This window comes from Lynx canadensis, chromosome B1 (genome assembly GCF_007474595.2).
Source record: "Lynx canadensis isolate LIC74 chromosome B1, mLynCan4.pri.v2, whole genome shotgun sequence".
Classification (NCBI taxonomy): domain Eukaryota; kingdom Metazoa; phylum Chordata; class Mammalia; order Carnivora; family Felidae; genus Lynx; species Lynx canadensis.
The window spans coordinates 112,731,166-112,751,001 of NC_044306.2; the positions used below are offsets into that span (position 1 = coordinate 112,731,166).

The 19,836-nt window shown below is 35.0% G+C and overlaps 1 pseudogene; it reads left to right on the forward strand.

Moving 5' to 3' along the window:
• LOC115513022 overlaps positions 1-3,043 on the forward strand; it is a 12,886-nt pseudogene extending 9,843 nt beyond the window's left edge.
• The last annotated feature ends 16,793 nt before the right edge of the window (positions 3,044-19,836 follow it).

A 19,836-nucleotide genomic window follows, 5' to 3' on the forward strand; every position in this document is an offset into this window, starting at 1 on the left:
TAGGAGTAGGACTAATATCCATAAACAGTTCACAAATGTAAACAGAGGAATTCAGGGCTATGAGACTTGCTATGTTTGAGTTTAGTTCAATTTCATTTGCATTTAATATGACTTATTTTCGTTGGATTTGGCTTAGCTTGGTTTGTTGCTATCATTGGTTTTAGAGAGGCAAGCTGAGGGTGCTGGGAAGGGGGCCTTGACCTGAGTAGAAGAATCAGTCAATGTCTTGAGGATCTACCAGATCCCATGGATTTAAAAGAAAAAGAAAGAAAGGACGAAAAGAAAAAAAGAAAAAAAGAAAAAGAAAAAAAGTAATATTCACACACTTCTTCAAGACACTTCAAACTAAAAAAAATGGAAGTAGTTAAAAAGAATGATGGCTATACAGGCATTCCTTGTTTTGTTGTGCTTCCCTGTATTGTGCTATGCAGATACTGTGTTTTTTACAAACGGAAGGTTTTTGGTAACCCCGTGTTGAGCAAGTCTGTTGATGCCATTTTTCCAGTATTTATTTTCTCACTTCATGCCTCAGTGTCATATTTTGATAGTTCTGGTAATATTTCAAACTTCAGATTATTATTATATTTGTTATGGTGATCTGTGATCAGTAATCTTTGATGTTACTATTGTACTTGTTTTGGGGCACCACAAACCACATTCATATAAGATGGCAAACTGAATTGATAAATGTGGTATGTGTTGTGAGGCCAATTAATAACCCTACAATTACCTCTAAATATTCAAGTGGAAGGAAAAGTCATATGTCTCTCACTTTACCTCAAAAGCTAGAAATGTTTAAACTTAGTGAGGAAGGCATATCAAAAGCTGAGCTAGGAAGAAAACTAGGCCTTTTGTACCAAATGATTAATCTTTTGTGAATGCAAAGGAAAAGATCGTGAAGAAATTAGAAGTGCCACTCTAGTAAATACACAAATGATAAGAGAGCAAAACAAACTTATTGCTGATATGGAGAAAGTTTCAGTGGTATGGATAGAATATCACACCAGCTACAACATTCTCTTAAACCAAAGCCTAATCCAGAGCAAGGCCCTACCTCTCTTCAATTTTATAAAGGCTGAGAGAGGTGAGGAAGTTACAGATGAAAATTTTGAAGTTAGGAGAGGTTGGTTCATGGGTTTGAGGACAAGAAGCCATCTCCTTAACATAAAAGTGCAAGGTGAAGCAGCAAATGCTGATGTAGAAGCTGCAGCAAGTTCTCCAGAAGATCTGGCTAAGATCATTAATGAAATCGGTTACACTGAATGATAGATTTTCAATGTAGATGATACAGACTTTCATAGCTGGAAAAGAGAAGTCAATGCTTGGCTTCCAAAGCTTCAGAGGACTGGCTGACTCTCTTAGTAGGGGCTGATGCAGCTGGTTGACTTTAAGTTGAAGCCATTGCTCATTTAGCATTCCAAAAATTCTAATACCCTTAAGAATTATGCTAAATCTACTCTGCCTGTGCTCTACAAATGGAAAAAGGAAGCCTGGGTGACAGCACATCTGTTTATAACATGGCTTACTAAGTGTTTTAAGCTCACTGTTGAGAAGCACTGCTCAGAAATAAATATTCCTTTCAAAATGGTACCGTTCATTTATGGTGCACCTGGTTAGCCAAGAGCTCTGATGGAGATGGACTATGAGATTAATGTTGTCTTCATGCTTGATAACACAGCATCCTTTCTAGAGTCCATAGATCAAGGAGTAATTTTGACTTTTAAGTTTGATGATTTAAGAAATACATTTCATAAGGCTATAGCTGCCATACATAATGATTCCTCTGATGTATCTGGGCAAATAAAGTAAAAACTCTCTGGAAAGGATTCACCATTGTGGACACCAGTAAGAACATTTGTGATTCATGGGGAAAGATGAAAATATCAACATAAACACGAATCTGAAAGAAGTTGATTACACGCCCCATGGATGACTTTGAGGGGTCCGAGACTTCAGTGGAAGAAGTAACTGTAGATGTGGTGGGAACAGCAAGAGAACTAGAATTAAATATGGAGTCTGAAGATGTGACTGAACAGCTGCAATATCACGATTAAACTTGAGTGGATGAGTAGTTGATTCTTATGGGTGAGGAAAGAAAGTGGTTTCTTGATAAAGAATTTACTCCTGGTGGAGATGCTGTGAAGATTGTTGAAACAATTACAAAAGACTTAGAACATTATATAAATTTAACTAATAAAGTAGTGGCAGGATTTGAGAGGATTGACTCCAATTATGAAAAAAAGTTCTACTGTGGATAAAATGCTATCACATAGCATCACATGCTACAGAGAAATCACTCGTGAAAGGAAGATTCCATCAAGGTTGCAAGCATCATTGTTACCTTATTTTAAGAAATTGCCAGAGCCACCTGAACCTTCAGGAATTACCACCCTGATCAGCCATCAACATCTAAGCAAGACCCTCCACCAGCAAAAAGATTAGGATTCACTGAAAGCTCAGATGATGGTTAGAAGTTTTTACCAATATTTTAGTTGAGGGATGTACATGGATTTTCAGACATAAAGCTATTGCACACTTAATAAACTATAGTATTTATAGAGTGTGTCTACAGGCACATCTCTAGGGTGTGAGTATAGCAGGTAGTTTAGTAGAGCAAAAAAGGATTAGAGTGGCTGAGGAGCTGCCCAAAACATCATCCCTGCTTCTACTGGCCCTGCCAAGGCTGTAGGCAAGGTCATCTCTGAACTGAATGAGAAACTCACTGATATGGCCTTCCATGTCCCCACCCCCAAAGTGTTAGTCATGGATCTGACCTGCCACCTGGAGAAAGCTGCCAAATACAATAACATCAAGAAAGTGGTGAAGCATGCATTGAAGGACTTCCCTCAAGGGTATGCTGGGCTAAACTGAGGACCAGGTTGTCTCCTGCGACTTTAATAGTGACACCCGCAGTTCCACCTTTGATGCTGGGACTGGCATTTCTCTCAACTACCACTTTATCAAGCTCATTTTCTGGTATGAGAATGAACTTGGCTACAGCAACCAGGTATACCTCATGGTCCACGTGGCCTCCAAGGAGTAAGAGCCCCCAGGACCACCAGCCCTAGGGAGAGCAAGAAGAAGACAGATCCTCAGCTCCTGGGGAGTTCTTGCCCCAACTCATCTCCCAACACACTGAGTATCTCCTGACCTCTACACAGTTTCCATCCCAGACCCCCTAAAGAAGAGGAGAGGCTTGGGGAGCATTACTTTGTCATGTACCATCAATGAGGTATATTGTACACCCCCCAAAAATAAAAAAAATATCTATTTTTAGCCATGATTTAGAGGGAGCAATGCTTTGTGACAATTCTGAACTGATGTTGTCCTCTACTTGGAATGAAAGAAACAACATGTAAATTGAAAACACTTGCAATATTTCTCCTATTCAAAAACTATTAATGACCAAAGTGACTAAAATAAAATTATATTAGGATTGTTAAAGGATATTTATGAAGATAAGCTAATAAGACAGGAGAACACAGCAAAAGACCACAACCAGTGACACTGAAGAATACAGCTTGCCTTGTACAGAACTTCAAAAACTAAGGATTTGCCAAACCCACAGTTATCTCTGGGCTTTCTGTACTAATTATTTAGCTTCTTGAAGCAAGGTTTTTCATTTTCTTCACCCTTGTGTTTTGGCCAAACATTGTAGGTCCTGAAAATATTTATGTAAGTGACCTTTACTCACCAGTGGAGATGGAAGTTAAGAATATCTCATGTAGGTGAAGAATGGTATTTGCAATGCCACAGAAAGAAGACACAATTTATTATTAGAAAACAGGCAGTAATCTAGATTCCCTGCATTGTGTGTTCACTTACAGACTGGAAAGATAAGATGCCGTGAGATCACAGAAAGCCTTGAATGCAAGACTAAAAAGTTTGAACTTAAATCTGGGTGCAGCTGAAAACTACGGTTGTTGTGGTCTTTTTGTTTGTTTGTTTTTCTTTTTTGTTGTTGTTTTGTTTTTTATTTAGGAGAAATTGTTGGCAAATTAGGACAGATATTTAGGAAAATCAATCTGGATCCTGTGTCCAATTAAAAGGAATTCAGAAATCAGAAATGCCTATTATTTAGTTTTGGAAAGATAAGAACCTGAATAATGGTGATAAGACCTCAGAATTAAAACAAGAACTATTAACTTTGGAGACTTGAGTCAAGTGTCAAAGAGCTATAAACCTTTTGGTAAAGGGTAAAAAATTCAAAATTACTAACAGTGGTGAAACCAAAATACTAATTATAAGGTATGTGTTTAGAGGTCAGCTTGCTAGCATGTAAATAAGGATAAATTTTATAAATTGGAGCCAAGTGTTAGCAAGTATTTCTACCTAGCCTAATACTCAGTTAATGGCTTTGAATACTTTGGTTAAAATTTTTATTGAAATGTAGCTTAGGTACAGAAAGACAAATCTTAACTGTATACATTCATGAATATTCACAAAGAAGACATTCATTAATAGTCAATAAGGTAAAAAAAATAGAATATTAGTGGCATCAAAAAAGTCTCCCCACATCCCTTCCCAGCCAATACTCCCTAAAATGTCACCAGAAATATGACATCTAACTAACATTCTACTTTTACATGTTTTTGAACTCTTACAAATGGAATTACATGATATGTATTATTTTGTGTCTGCTTTATTCATTCAACATTGTATTTGTGTAATTCATCCATATGGCTACATGTAGCACTATGTGGTTCTTTTTTATTGAGACATAAAATTCCATTGTATGAATGTGCAATTCTATTAACAGGTATTTGAGTTGTTTTCTTTCAATGGTTAATGCTGTGCATTCTTATATATGTCTTTTGGTAAACATGAGTGGAATTGCTGTATGGAGAGGTCAATTTTATAGACACTATCAACTAGTTTTCTAGTGTAGATCAAATGTATGCTTTTACCAGAATTGTATGAGTTTGTTGTTGTTGTTGTTGTTGTTCCATATCCCTACCAAAATGTGATATTGTTTGCAGTTTTTATCTTAGCAATTCTAGGGTATACCTGTAGTGGTATCACATTGTACTTTACCGAACGGATATCTATTTTGGTGATGTGCTGTTCAAGTCATTTGCCCACTTTTCTCTTGTGTAGTATGATTTTTTTTTTCTTACCAATTTGTAGGATTTCTTTAGGAGCTCCGTTTATCGGTCTCTTATTGGGCATAAATTATATTAATATCTGTTCTCACTTGTGGGCTTACCTTTTCACTTTCTTAATGGTACTATTCAATAAACCAAAATTCTCAATTTTAACATAGTTCAACCTATTAACATTTTCCTTATGGTTAATTTTGTGTTAGTTTCCTGCTTAGAAAAACTTTGCTTCAATTTCATTAAAATATTCCCTTCTGTTTACTTTCTTTATTGTTTTGCTTTGTGCCTTAGGTTTTTGATCCATCTGCATTTAATTTCTGTGTGTAATGAGACATAGGCATTCAAGAACTTTTTTTTTTTCTGAATATGACTATCCAATTGACCCAGCACCATTTATTGAAAAGGTCATTATTTCCCCACCATACTGTGTTGTCACATTCATCATAAGTGAAGTTTAAGAGTATATGGAGGGTCTAGTTATAGACTCCCTGTTCAGTTCCACTCTTATACTTGTGTTCTACTTCTTAATTATTGTACCTTTGTATTAAATCTTAATATCTGCTAGTGTTAATCTTCCAACTCTGATTTTCTTCAAGATTATCTTGGCTGTTTGGGTGTTTGATAAATATGTTTTAGAATCATCTTTTCAATTTCTACAATAAAAAATATGTTAAATTTTTAACTGGGATGCCACTAAATCTATACATCTATTTGGGTAGAATTCACATCAGTTCAATATTGAGTCTTCAAAATCAGGAATATGTGACATTTCTCCCTATGATGTTTTCTTTTTAATTTCTCTCAGAAACAGTAGAGATGTCTGTGCATAGATCTTTTACAACTTTTGTTGGAATTATTCCTAAGTACTTGATGCACTTTTTGCTATTTTTGAGGGTATCTTTTAATTTCAGTTCACAATTACTACTGCTTTATGAGAAGACAGACATTTTTCAATATTGTACTATTTTTTCTTCATTGTATACATTCTATTTCCTTTATCTTTATTTTGCTGAATACAATATCCAGTTCAATCTTGAGTAGAAATCTTTCAATAATTCACCATTAACTATGATGCTAACTATAAACATTTGTGAATACATTGATCAGTTTAAAGCAGTTACCTGCTGTTTCTAGTACGCTAAAAGTTATTATTGAAAAGTTTTCAATTCTATCAAATTATTTTCTTAGACCTACTGAGAGGTGATTGTATAATTTTCTCCTTTTTTCTCTTGATGTAGTGAATTACATCAATCTATTTTCTAATGTTAAAGAATCTTTACATCTTTACTCGAAATCCCAAGTGGTTACGATATATTAGTATTTTTACATATCACTTACTTCTAATAGCTAATTTTTAGAATACTTTAGGATTATTATGAATCACAGTTCAGAGCCAGTGCTTTTTTTTTTTTTTTTTTTTTTTTTTTTTGCATGGAGCAACTAAAAAAAAAAAAAGACTAGAAAAGAAACTAATAGATCAAATGTGCATTATACCCCTCTCTTCAGACCTGCATACTATCCTTTGTTCTTTATTTCTGTTCACTTCATTACAAACTTTACAAATACTTAGTTCTACAGCAAAACACTTTTTAAAAAAATTTTTTTAACGTTTATTTATTTTTGAGACAGAGAGACAGAGCGTGAAAGGGGGAGGGCCAGAGAGAGAGGGAGACACAGAATCTGAAACAGGCTCCAGGCTCTGAGCTGTGAGCACAGAGCCCGTCGCGGGGCCAAACTCACAGACCGCGAGATCATGACCTGAGCCAAAGTCGGACGCTTATCCAACTGAGCCACCCAGGTACCCCTCAAAACACTTTTTTATACAACCTACTTTTTCTAGCGTGAGTTTTAGCTTCACAGAAACATTGTGAAGATAATACAGAGAATTCCCATATGTGTCACATCCAGTTTCCCCATTGTTGACATCTTATATTAGTTATCTGTCATAACTAATGAGCCGTATTGACACATTATTATTAACCAAAGTTTACACTTCATTCAGATTTCCTTTGTTTTTACCCAGTGTCCTTTTTATTTCTTTTAATTTTTTAAGTACAGTCCCTTTTGCCTTTTAGTCTTAGTCTCCACTCATTTTCAAAATTACGCAGCCTAGCACATTTTCTCCCCACAATCTCCAGGGAGCTTATTTCATTCATTGGTAATACACTTAGATACCTTTGTCACAGTCTGCCTTCAATCCTAAGATCTGATTACCTAAATATACTTATTTAATTGGCATACATCGAGGTTTACTGTTTGTACTGTAAAGTTCTATGAATTTCAACAAACACATGGCACCATGTACCTATTACAATGTCATACAGAGTAAATTCACCACCCTGAAAATCCCCTTTGCTTTACCTATTCAACAACCCAAACCTTTGCAATCACTGACCTGTTCACCATTTCTATAGTTTCATATTTTCCAGAATGTCATATAAATGGAATCATATACTATGTAGCTGGCTTCTTTCGTTTGTGCAATATCATATAGCAATATATATTTAAGAATCATTCATGTGTTTGTGTGGTTGATAGTTCATTCCTTTTTATTACTCAATATTATTCCATTGTATGAATGCGCTACAGTTTGTGTATCCATTTGCCTACTGAAGGACACCTTGCTTACTTCCAGCATTTGACAATTATAAATAAAACTGCTGTAAGCATTCGCATGAAGGTATTTGCATGATCATAAGTTTTTAGATCAGTTGGATACGCACCTAGGAGCATGGTTGCTAGATTATCTGGTAAAATTAATTTCAGTTTTGTAAGAAATTACAAAAATATCTTACCAAGTAGCTATACCATTTTGCATTCTTAACAAGCACTGAATGAGAGCTGCTGTTGTTCTGAATACTCACCAGCAGTTGGTATTACCAATTTAAAAAAAAATCAATGTAGCCATTCTAGTAGGAATCCAGTGGCATCTCACTGTTTTATCTGGCATTTGTCTAATGACAAATGATATTGAGAATATTCTTATACATGCTTATCTGCCATCTTTTTATCTTCTTTATTGAAGCGTCTGTTCAGATCTTTCACACATCAAAAAAAAAACAAAACATTTTAATGTTTATTTATTTTTGAGACAGAAAGAGACAGAGCGTGAGCAGGGAGGGGCAGAGGAGAAGCAGAAGCAGGTTCCAGGCTGCCAGCACAGAGCCCGACACGGGGCTCGAACTCACGAACCATGAGATCAGGACTGGAGCCAAAGTCGGACACCTAACTGACTGAGCCACCCAGGTGTCCCTCTTTCGCATATTTTTAATAGAGTTACTTGGTTTTTTATTAAGTTTTAAGTGTTCTTTTTACATTGTGGACACAAGTTCTTTATTTGAAGCATAATTTGCAAATATTTTCTCTGAATCCATAACTTGTATTTCATTCTCTTAACATTTATTTTGCAGAGAAAAAGTTTTTAACTTTTTTTTTTTAACATTTTTATTCGGTTTTGAGAGAGAGAAACAGAGCGCTAGCTGGGGAGGAGCAGAGAGAGAGGGAGACAGAATCTAAGGCAGGATCCAGGCTCTGACCTGTCAGCATAGAACCCAACACGGGGCTTGAACTCACCAGCCATGAGAGCATGACCTGAGCCATAGTCAGATGCTTACCCAGCTGAGCCACCCAGGCATCCCTCATGGACTATGGTTTTGGTGTTATATCTGAAAGTTTCACCAAACTGAAGATTATGCAGACTTTTTTTCCTATATCTTCTAGGAGTTTAGTAGTTTTACATTTTACATAGAGTTGTAAATTCTATTTTGAACTAATGTCTGTGTAGAGTGTTAAGTTCTGTGCTTAGGTCATTTTTTGTATATGAACATCTAACTTCACTAGCACCATTTGTTGGAAAGATTATTCTCCACTCAAATGTCTTTGTCAAAAATCAGTAGACTATATTTATCTATTCCTGAAATCATTATTTTGTTCCATATATCTGTATACCCATTCTTTCTCCACTACAACGGCTCTTGACTACTATAACTTTATACTAATTCTTGAATTTGCATACTATACATCTAACTTTGTTCTACTTTAGTTGGCAATTTTAGTCCTTTGTCTTTTTACAGAAATTTTATTATTTTTTGTTTTTTAATGTTTATTTATTTTGAGAGAAAAAGAGAGAGAGAGAAAACAAGCAGGCAAGAGGTAGAGAGAGGGGGAGACACAGACTCTGAAGCAGGCTCCAGGCTCTGAGCTGTCAGCACAGAGCCTGACATGGGGCTCGAACTCACCAGCCATGAAATCATGACCTGAGCCAAAGTCAGATGCTCAACCGACTGAGCCACCCAGGCACCCCTTTTTATAGAAAATTTAGAATTGTTTTCTCAATATGTATAAAATACCTACCTGAAATTTTGATTAGGATTGGAAAGAATTGACATCTTTGACTCATGTGCTACTTCAAGTTGTGTTGTTTAATTTTCAACCATTTGGGGATTTTTCCAATTATCTTTCTATTAATTGATTTCTAGTAATTCCCGTGTGGTCTGAAAACATAATCTGAATATATTTTTCTTATTTTTAAAAATTTGTTAGTGTTTTATGACACAGAATTCACTCTACTTTTGTGAATGTTCTGTGTGAACTCAAGAAGAATGCATAGTCTACCATTCTTTGATAGATTACTATCAATTAGTTCAAGTTCGTTGCTAGTGCTGTCAAGGTCATGTGTATTCTGGCTGATTTTTGCTGACTTCATGTATCAATTACAGCAAAGGGAGTATTAAAGTCTCCAATTATGGTAATGGCTTTACCTGTATGTTTGTTTCTGAAAGTTTTATAAGTTTTTCTCTACGTATATTAGGTTCTATTACTATGTCATAGAAGGTTAGGAAAATCTTGCAAAATCAATCCTTTAATCATTATGTAATGCCCTTCTTTATCACTAACAATCCTCCTTCTGAAGTGTAGCTTGTCTGAAATTGATATTGTTACTCCAGTTTTCTTTTGACTAGTGTTAGTATGTTTTTCTCTATTTCTTTCCTTTTAACTTATTTGACTATTTATATTTAACGTGTTCTTTAAACGTAAGGCATTTCTATGGTTGGATCTCTATAGTTGAGTATTTTTTATTTATTTTATTTTATTTTAAAATTTTTTTAATGTTTATTTATATTTGAGAGACAGAGACAGAGTGCAAGGCTCCAGGCTCTGAGCTGTCAGCAAAAAGTCCAACATAAGGCTCGAACCCACGAACCGTGAGATCACGACCTGATCCAAAGTCAGATGCTTAACCGACTGAGCCACCCAGGTGCTCCGGTCTTTTTTTTTTTTTCCTGATTATTCATGGTAACAATCTTGTCATTTATTTTGTGTATTTAGACGATTAATATTTAAAGTAATTATTGATTTAGTTGGATTAATCCCTACAATCTTTATAACTATATTCTGTTTGTTGTAGTTGTCCTTTGTTTCTTTTTTCCTTTTTCTACCTTCTCTGGTTTTAACTGAAAATTTTGATTCTTCTTTCCTTTTTCAGCATATTATTTATACTTTTTTAAAAATTTTTTAGCTGTTGCCCCAGGTTTATATTATACCTCTTAAAATAATCTAAGGGACACCTGGGTGGCTGAGTCGGTTGAGCATCCAACTTTGGCTCAGGTAATGATCTTGCAGTTAGTGGGTTCAATCCCCACTACAGGCTCTAAGCTGTCAGCACGGAGTCTGCTTCAGATCCTATATGTCTCCCTCTCTCCCCCTTCCCACTCACACTCTCTCCCTCAAAAATAAATAAACATTTAATAAATAAATACATAAATAATCTAAGCTCACCATCAAATACCACTATATCACTTCATATGTAATGTAGGTACCTTATAGGCAAGTATTCCCAATTCCTATCTCCCATCCTTTGTCACATTGCTATGATGCATTTACTTAAGCATATGCTATAACCCTCCATCACCTTGGCACCATATTACTTTAAACAAATGGCTAAATTTTAGATCAATTAACAATAATAAGAGTAAAATATTTTATTTTACTTCATTTATTCTTTTTCCAATGCTCTTTTTCCTTTATGTAGGTTGGATATATGATGTGTCATTTTTCTTCTACCTAAAAAACTTCTTTTAACATTTCTCATAGTGATAGACTTCCGGCAATGAATTTCCTCAATTTTTGTTTGTGTGCAAAAGTACTTCCCTCTCTTTCACTTTTGATAACGAATTTCACTGTAGAATTCTAAGTTAGTGGGGATCTTTTCATTAGTTTTGGAAAGTTCTTAGCCTTTATCATTTCAAGATTTTGCTCCATTCTTTCTTCTACGGGTACTCGAATTGCCCACAACTTAGATCTTTTGAAATTGTCCCAGAGTTCTTAGTTATATTTATGTTCACTGATTCTTTCCTCAGCTGTGTCCAGTCTACTGATGATCCCATTAAAAACATTCTTGCATGCTGTCTACTTTTTTAATTAGAATTCTTAATATATTACAGTTACTTTAAATCCCTGTCTCATAATTCTGACATCTGTATCATTCTTTTTAATTTTTTTAATATTCATTTATTTTTGAGAGAGAGACAGACAGACAGAGCACAAGCAGGGGAGGGACAGAGAGAGAGGGAGACACAGAATCCAAAGCAGGCTCCAGGCTTAGAACTGTCATCGCAGAACCCGATGTGGGGCTGACACCCAAGAACCATGTGATCATGACCTGAGCCTAAGTCAGACACTTAACCGACTGAGCCATCCAGGTGCCCCTGACATCTGTACTGTTCTTGAGTCTCGTTCTGATGTTTGCCTTTCCAGAATGTGTTTTGTCCTTTTTTTTTTTTTTCATGCTTTTGGCATACTTTGTAGTTCCCTGCATTGTTTGCTTGTTTGTGTGTTTGCTTTGAAAACCAGACATACTGTATTGGGCAATGGGCACTAGGCAAATAGGCTTCTAGTGAGACAATATGTTAATCGGGTTAGGAGCTGAATTGTATTCCATGTTTACTACTGCAGCTATCAGATGTTTCAGATTCCTGGTGTGTCCTTAATTTGTCTCCCTTATTGACTTCTGGTTTCCATTCGACTCTTTTCTGAGATTATCTGTATCTGGCAGATATTTTAGCTGTAACTACTATTGTTATATTTTATATACACTATTGTTATAGTGGTAGCTTGGTGAAAGGGGAGCAGCCTTAATCTTTCAGTTAATTTTCGGATTTTAATGGACACATGCCTCTGGGCTGCAGCCTTCCCAAGGATTTCTAACTTTCCTACAGAGAGTTTCCTCTATGCCTTCCTGGATTTCAATGTTCCCAGTCTGTTTCCTTGAAGCCCTTTCCGCTCTGACTCAACCTCCAGTCACCACCCTTAGGTAAACTGGGAAAGCTAGAGGGGGCTGAATGGGAAGGAATTCTCTTTCCAGATCCAGTATGGATCTCTGGTGATATCCTGTCTCCTGGACTGTAGGCTTTTTCTTTCTTTTTTTTTCCCCTGCCTTGGGAATTTTATTTTTTTTCAAATTTTTTTTTAGTTTTTATATTTTATTTAAATCCAAATCCAAGTTAGTTAGCATATAATGTAATCGTGATTTCAAGAGTAGATTTAGTGATTCATCACTTACATATAACACCCAGTGTTCATCCCAACAAGTGCCCCCCCTTAAAGCCCATCACCCATTTACCCATCCTCCACCTCCCCCCCATCCCCAGGTTCCCTCCAGCAACACTCAATTTGTTCTCTGTATTTAAGGCTAGGTCTTTTTAAAAGAAAAGCCCTGACTGTGTTTCACAATTGTTACTCTTCCCTTCCCCCCACCAGACTCATGGGGGGATTTTTCTGGGATCTTCAGTGTGAGAATCTGGAATCTCTTTTACAGCTTTTAGAGGGAAGGTCCACAAGAGAAGGGGCCACTCCCAAGGACTTTGGCTTCCAGGAGTTTCTCAGTCTAGGACTTAAAAGCTGAGCTAATTAATATTATTTCTATGATTCTTACTATGTTGATAATGCCTACTGAGAAGATACTTTTTCCTCATTTCACACCCCAAAAAGTGACCTCTCTCTAACTTAGAGAAGGTATATACTATCATCTGCTACTCATCATCAATCTTCATCCAACACTCCAAAAAGGGTTTCAAAACTTTTCCTTAAAATCATTATATGAGAGAATCAGCCACACTAGAGAATTAAACTAAAAACTACAAAAGATCTACAAAGTATATGACCTTTGCCTGTCACAAAGATGAAAATAATGAAGATCCCAGACCCTCCGCCCTTACCAGAAATGCCCACAAACCTACTCTGTTTACCTCCATTCAGAACTTCTCTGTGTAAAAGGGACCCCTGCCCAAAAGCTCCCCTATCTCCCCAAAACTGGAAAAAGAAAAAGAAGAAGAAAAAGAAAAAGGAAAGGAAGGGCTCAGAAAGGAAAGCCCTGATTCCAAATAAATAAAATTTCATTAAAATGCCTCTGATTGCTTATTCAAGTTACTAAATGACTGTGATACAAGATTGTAAAAAGATATTTCCAATTTTAAGGGACTCAGGAGCTGAGGGAGTGGAGTGATTCCCTTGGGGAATGTGTAATCTCTTCTCCTTGTATGTAGAGTATTAATAGGGAAGACAATGCCTTATTTTAAAATTTTGAATCCGTGGTTTTATTTCTAAAATTATATATATATATATATATATATATATATATATAATGTGTATATTATACATGTTTTTTACATAAATTCTAATACAGTCTTCATACTGTTCTGAGCTGCTTTTTATATATTATCATTGCATCATGAAGATTATTCCATGGCATTTTATGTAGTTCTGTGTTACCATGTGGAAAGGATTACAGTATTGCAGTATTTATTTGTAACATGATTGACCTAATTTGTCCCTTACAAATTGACATTTAGGTGATTTCTCATATTTTTGCTGTCATAAATATTGCTGAAGTATATGCAAATACTGGATATGAAAATGGCTGTAGGACAATTGCTAAAAGTCAAAATCCCATTTATGGCTGTCCAATCTTTACCTCTTCTTTGATTACAGACATCATAAATACAGAAGAAAAACAATTGCTTTTAAGAAAAACCCAACTATTATCATCATTAAAGAAGCTTTAGCATTCTAGGGCACAAGAAAGCCCTCATATGCTGAACAGCACGCACAATTAAATTAGGGACATATTAGATTGGTCTTTTAAAATAAAAACTGGTTGGGGCACCTGGGTGGCTCAGGCAGTTGGGCTTTCGACTTCTGCTCAGGTCATGATCTTGTGGTTTGTGGGTTCAAGCCCTACATCAGCCTCTGTGCTGACAGCTCGGAGCCCGGAGCCTGCTTTGGATTCTGTGTCTCCCTCTCTTTCTGCCCTTCTCTGTTCATGCTCTGTCTCTTTCTCTCAAAAATAAATAAACATTTAAAAAATATTTTAATAAAATAAAAACTGATTTTTGAAACCATGCTTGATTGTATTTGAATCACATTTCTTAAATTAAATTAACTTTTAGCTCCTTATTTTTCAGTTGTGTAATGTTATAAATCCTCTACTTAAAACTTTGCAAACAGATTGCATGCTGCATGTGTTGGCTTTCTAAAGCTTCTCTTGTCAACATTTGTCAGTATCCTATCATTCGGAGTTCCTTTGGTTTACATGAAGATGGCGTGGTCACCCAGAAAATTTACCTCAGGAAGTTGTAAAACCCTGATCATGTTTCAGTTATTAGGAATTCCAAATTGGAAATTAATCTTCTTCAGACTTTTAAGAAGTTCCTCCTATCATGGAAATAAATTTGAAATCAACCTTTTCTTCATGTCCACCTGCCATCTTTATAAAAGTCAAAACCATATGTGCTTGGTCTTTGAAGTATAATTTTGTCCTCTAATGATATCCTTCATATAACAGCATTATTCCACTAGCTCCAACTTCCTGTTGCCCAACTAGAGCCAAATTCAACAGAAGAATGACAAATGTATGTGCAGATGGGTGATGCCGAGGTAACAAATGACCACAGCCTATGAAGTTACAAACACGAAAAATGTCAACAGAAATTGCCCAGATAAAATGGCATACAAAATGAACCAATATAGACTGAATATTTAGAGAAATTTCTGGTTTGAATTACAAAATCAATTTTTCTTAGAGGAAATATTTCTTGGAACAGAGGATCTATTGTTTATTTGTTTAAAGTATATGCCATAGCCTTTACAAAGTAATTGTGATTAATGTGTACAGATTCACTTCTTTTATACATTAAATGAAACTCACTTTTGTTAGCAAAAATACAGGTTTCTATATTTTATGTTTCTTTTAACTAAACAAATACACATTCTACTTCTCCAATCATGAAGAATGATATGATTAACCATCATATCATTGCTAAACACTTGGTACCAAGTGAATTTTTAATCTTAGCTCAGAGATATCAAAAGTAAAAAGCTTTTATTAACATTTACTCCGGTCTTCAGAAAAAAAAAAAAAAAAAAAAAACAAAAAACAAACCTTGGTCAAATAAAAAAGAGGCCATTTTGAGGGATAAACGATATAGCTCTTGGATCGTTAAATGGAAAAAACAGATGGAAAAGAAAATCAAAAGGAGAGCTGCTCCATTTTTCAATCACACGTCACAAAGGTAAGCTCAGAATGCTTTAAAGCCTATCAGTTATGGTGCCTCATTTTCTGCATACCAACCATCATAATCTTGTCATTCCTGAATCCTGGAAACATTTTTGAAAGACTGAAATGTGCAATTATCTTGTGTGCTCATTATTCACAGTATGTCCAAAGTAGTGCATCTGTCCTCATAACCAAGCTTTTTATATATAAAATGCTTTTAACCACTACCCCTAATATTTTGGGGGGTTCCAAAATCCCTAAGTAAACAGATTCTGTGGCAAAATTCCTTCCTGAAAACTTTTTAAAAATCTATGTAATAACCCTCAGGTAGAAAGAGTCTGGTCTAAAGCGTCTCGGCTGGAGTGTCCAAGTGCATTGACATTGCACAGAGAGGTGAAAGTTCTGCCCAAGTAGAGGCAAAGGGGAAGTATCTGGGATATATGGACCCTGGGCCAGCAGTCTCCACCCAGGAACAAGATCCACCATTTAGATTTCCTTGACAGAAACTTCAGTAGAACCGAGTCTGATGGTGCAACCCTATCTGTCCCCAAAAGGCATGGCGTGGAGAGTCACATTCACACTTGCTGCTCCACTGCAGTGTATACAGCATACCCACCAACATGATCCTCCATGATGACATCTACTTTCAGCAGCCCGGACAAGACGTGTCCCCATGGAGCTGACGGGGGAGTTTGTATTCCTGGTCTCTAATGGGAGCAGCCTGAAGCCCAAAGAACAGCTGGTCGGAATGGGGAGTGGTGAGCGACCGAGAGGCCGAGCAAGAATCATGAGAAGAAGCTCCATGCAAAATTTATCAAATATTTTTATGGTTGTCAAACAAGATGACTATTCTAAAAAGCCACAGGCATTCTTCAAATTAGAATTTCGTCACATAGCATGACTATGTGGACCAGATTCAAAATGAACTCAAATTTTAAAATGTTCAACATTATAATTCATGAGGAAAATGTACATTGAAACTATAGTGATGTTTTATTACACATTCATCAAAATGGCTAAAATTTTTAAAGACCAATAAAACCAAGCGTTAGTAAGGATGTAGAGCAACTTGACCTCTCATACATCCTGGTGGAAATGTGAAATGGTACAGCCACTATGGAAAACAGTATGTAAGGAACTGTTTAACATCTATCATATAAGCAGACATTCCAGTGTTAGGTATTTATCTCATCAAAAGAAGTGGAAACATACATCCAAACAAGGACTTATACACAGATGTTCATAACAGCTTCATTCACAACAGCTCCAAAGTGGAGACAAGCCAAATGCCATCAGCAGGAGAATGTGTAAGCAAAATGTAAATTATACAGTAAAATACTACACAGTGATAAAAAGAAATACACTACTGAAAAATGCAAAAACATGAATGAATTTCAAAACAACAATGTCAAATGAAAGATTCAAAACAAAATAGTACCTTAACATGATTCCATGGATGTAAAACGCAAATTAGTCCATAGTGACAAAATGAAGATCAGTTGGTGCCTCTGGCCTGGAGTAAAGGAAGAGATGAAATGAAAAGGGGCATAAAGAATCTTTGAGGATGATGGAAATGTGCTAGATCTTGACCATGGGGACATCCATAGGTATGTACAACTGTCAAAACTCATAAAATTAAAAAATATATATTGTTACAAAATATGTTCAACTTTATATTTGGGAATAAAATTAAAATGCTTATATATAATATAAATTGTTACACATTTTATATGTACAATTACTTAAATGTTTTATTCTACTTTTATTGGAGAAAAATATATTGTCCCTATGGTTACTGCTAAGAATTTGAAGACATCACATAAAACATCTATATTCAAAATTATAAACTATAATCTCAAACATAAAGCCAGATATAAAACAATTACATAGATGAGGAGTCTTATTTCTCATTTTAAAATTTGAAAATATTTTACTTGAATGCAGAGTACAAGTTCAATATTTGTTATAGCTGCTAATACTTTGTATTTCTATTTACTTTAAATGATACAATAAAAATAAAACACATAATTTTTTTCAACAAGCCTTTTATAAATATCCCAATTCACATCCTTTATAATTCTCATTTCCCATATGTGCCATGAGGGCATAACATTTTGATGCTCCCTTGCCCAAGTCTGGTGAATCAATCAGAAACCACAGACCTGCCCTAATGCACCAGGAGCTTAGAAAAGGAGTATGAATGGAATGGAGGCTCATGTCTTCTATGTCTCAACATTTAAAACTTATAAGTCATGCTAACAACCTATGATATACCTTCCTCCTTGACAGATATATCTTTAAACAAAATGAAAAATAGGTGTAAAGCTATGGTTTTTATATGACTGAGAGTCACAAATATATCGTGATGACTAAATTGTTATTACATATGTTTGGGATTTCTATTCAAGAGCAAGTGATATCAATATATTATAAAAAATAAAATCACATTCAACTTATAAGTTATTATATTATATTTAATACAATTTACTTTTGCTTCATTTCACCAAGATCTTTATTTTGCTATAATTAAGATTTTTACTCAGCTTTTGTACTATAGCTTTTGTAATGATCCAAAGAATTAAGTACATAATGCAATAGGACTTAAAGTATATGAAAACTTAATGTATTTGTGTTTGAAGTGTAAATTAAAATTAACTCAAAAATTGGAAAAATCATATTTATGTTGTCAAAAGCATAAAGTGTGAGAATTCCAAATGCCTTTATTTTTATAAAATATTTAATAAAATAAACATTAAAGAATAATCATTTAACATTTATTTATTTATATATTAAAGATTTTTGTCCATTCATCAGTTGATAGACATTTGGACTCTTTCCTTAATTTATATATACCTATATATTTTGCCTATTAATTTATAGACTTTTTTGAATATTTTGCCAGTAATATCCAGTTGATTGATGGGGTTTTTGTGTCCAATTATGTCCTTACTGATTTTCTACCTGCCGGATCTGTCCATTTCTGATAAAGGGATGTTGAAGTCTCTGACTATGCTGGTGGATTTATCTATTTCTTTTTGAAGTTCTATCAACTTTTGCCACACATATTTTGAGGTTCTGTTGTTAGGTATTTATACATTAAGGCTTGTTATGTCTTCTTAGGGAATTGATTTCATTATTATTGTTTAATGCCCCTCTTTATCCTTGATAATTTTCCTTGCTTTGAGGTCTTCTCTGTTTGGAATTAGCATAACTCCATCTTTATTTTGATTAATGTTAGCATGGTATGTCTTCCTCCATCCCTTAATTTTTAATCTGTATGTATTTTTATATTTAAGGGGGTTTCGTGTGGAAAACACATAGCTGGGTATGTATTTTGATCCACCCTGACAATCTATGTATTTTTAATTAGGTATTTAGACCATTGATGTTTGAAGTTATCACTCATATAATTAATTAATATGTAGCATATTGGTTGCTCTTTTCCATTTGTTGTCCTTGTTCTTTGTTCCTATGTTGTCCTCTACTCTTTTTCTGCCTTTTATGGTTTCGTGTAAGTATTTTATAGGATTCCATTTTCTTTTCTTTCTTAGCTTGTCAATTATAGTTCTTTTCTTACTTTTTCCAGTGGTTGCCCTAGACTTTGAAGTATACATTTACAACTAATCCACGTTCACTTTCAAATATATAGTTCAATTTAAAGGGCGTTCCATTTATAATTAGAACAGTAACATATCTGCAATACTGTTTTTTACAAGTTTAAGAATATAGTGATAAACATTAAATTTTAAGAAATGTATGTAAGTTCAAACTAGCTTTATCAGGGGACACCTGGGTGGCTCAGTCCATTAAACATCTGACTCTTGATCTCAGCTCAGGTTTTGACCTCAGGGTCATGAGGTCAAGCCCTATGTTGGGCTCCACCTTGGGTGTAAAGTCTGCTTAAAAAAATGTTTTTATCATTATTCCTCTGAGTAATTTTACCTCCAGTGTATGAATAGGAAGAAGATATACATGAGATAATATGAAGTTAGGGACATAGGGTGTTATGAAAGGGAGTCAGTCAGCTAAAGAAATTTCCATTTTTTTTACTTTAAATTTTTTTTAATTTAAGTTTTTTATTTTATTTTTTTGAGAGAGACAGAGACACTACAAGTGGGGGAGGAGTAGAGAGAAGGAGAAGGAAAGAATCCCAAGAAGGCTATGTGCTGCCAGCACAGAGCAGGA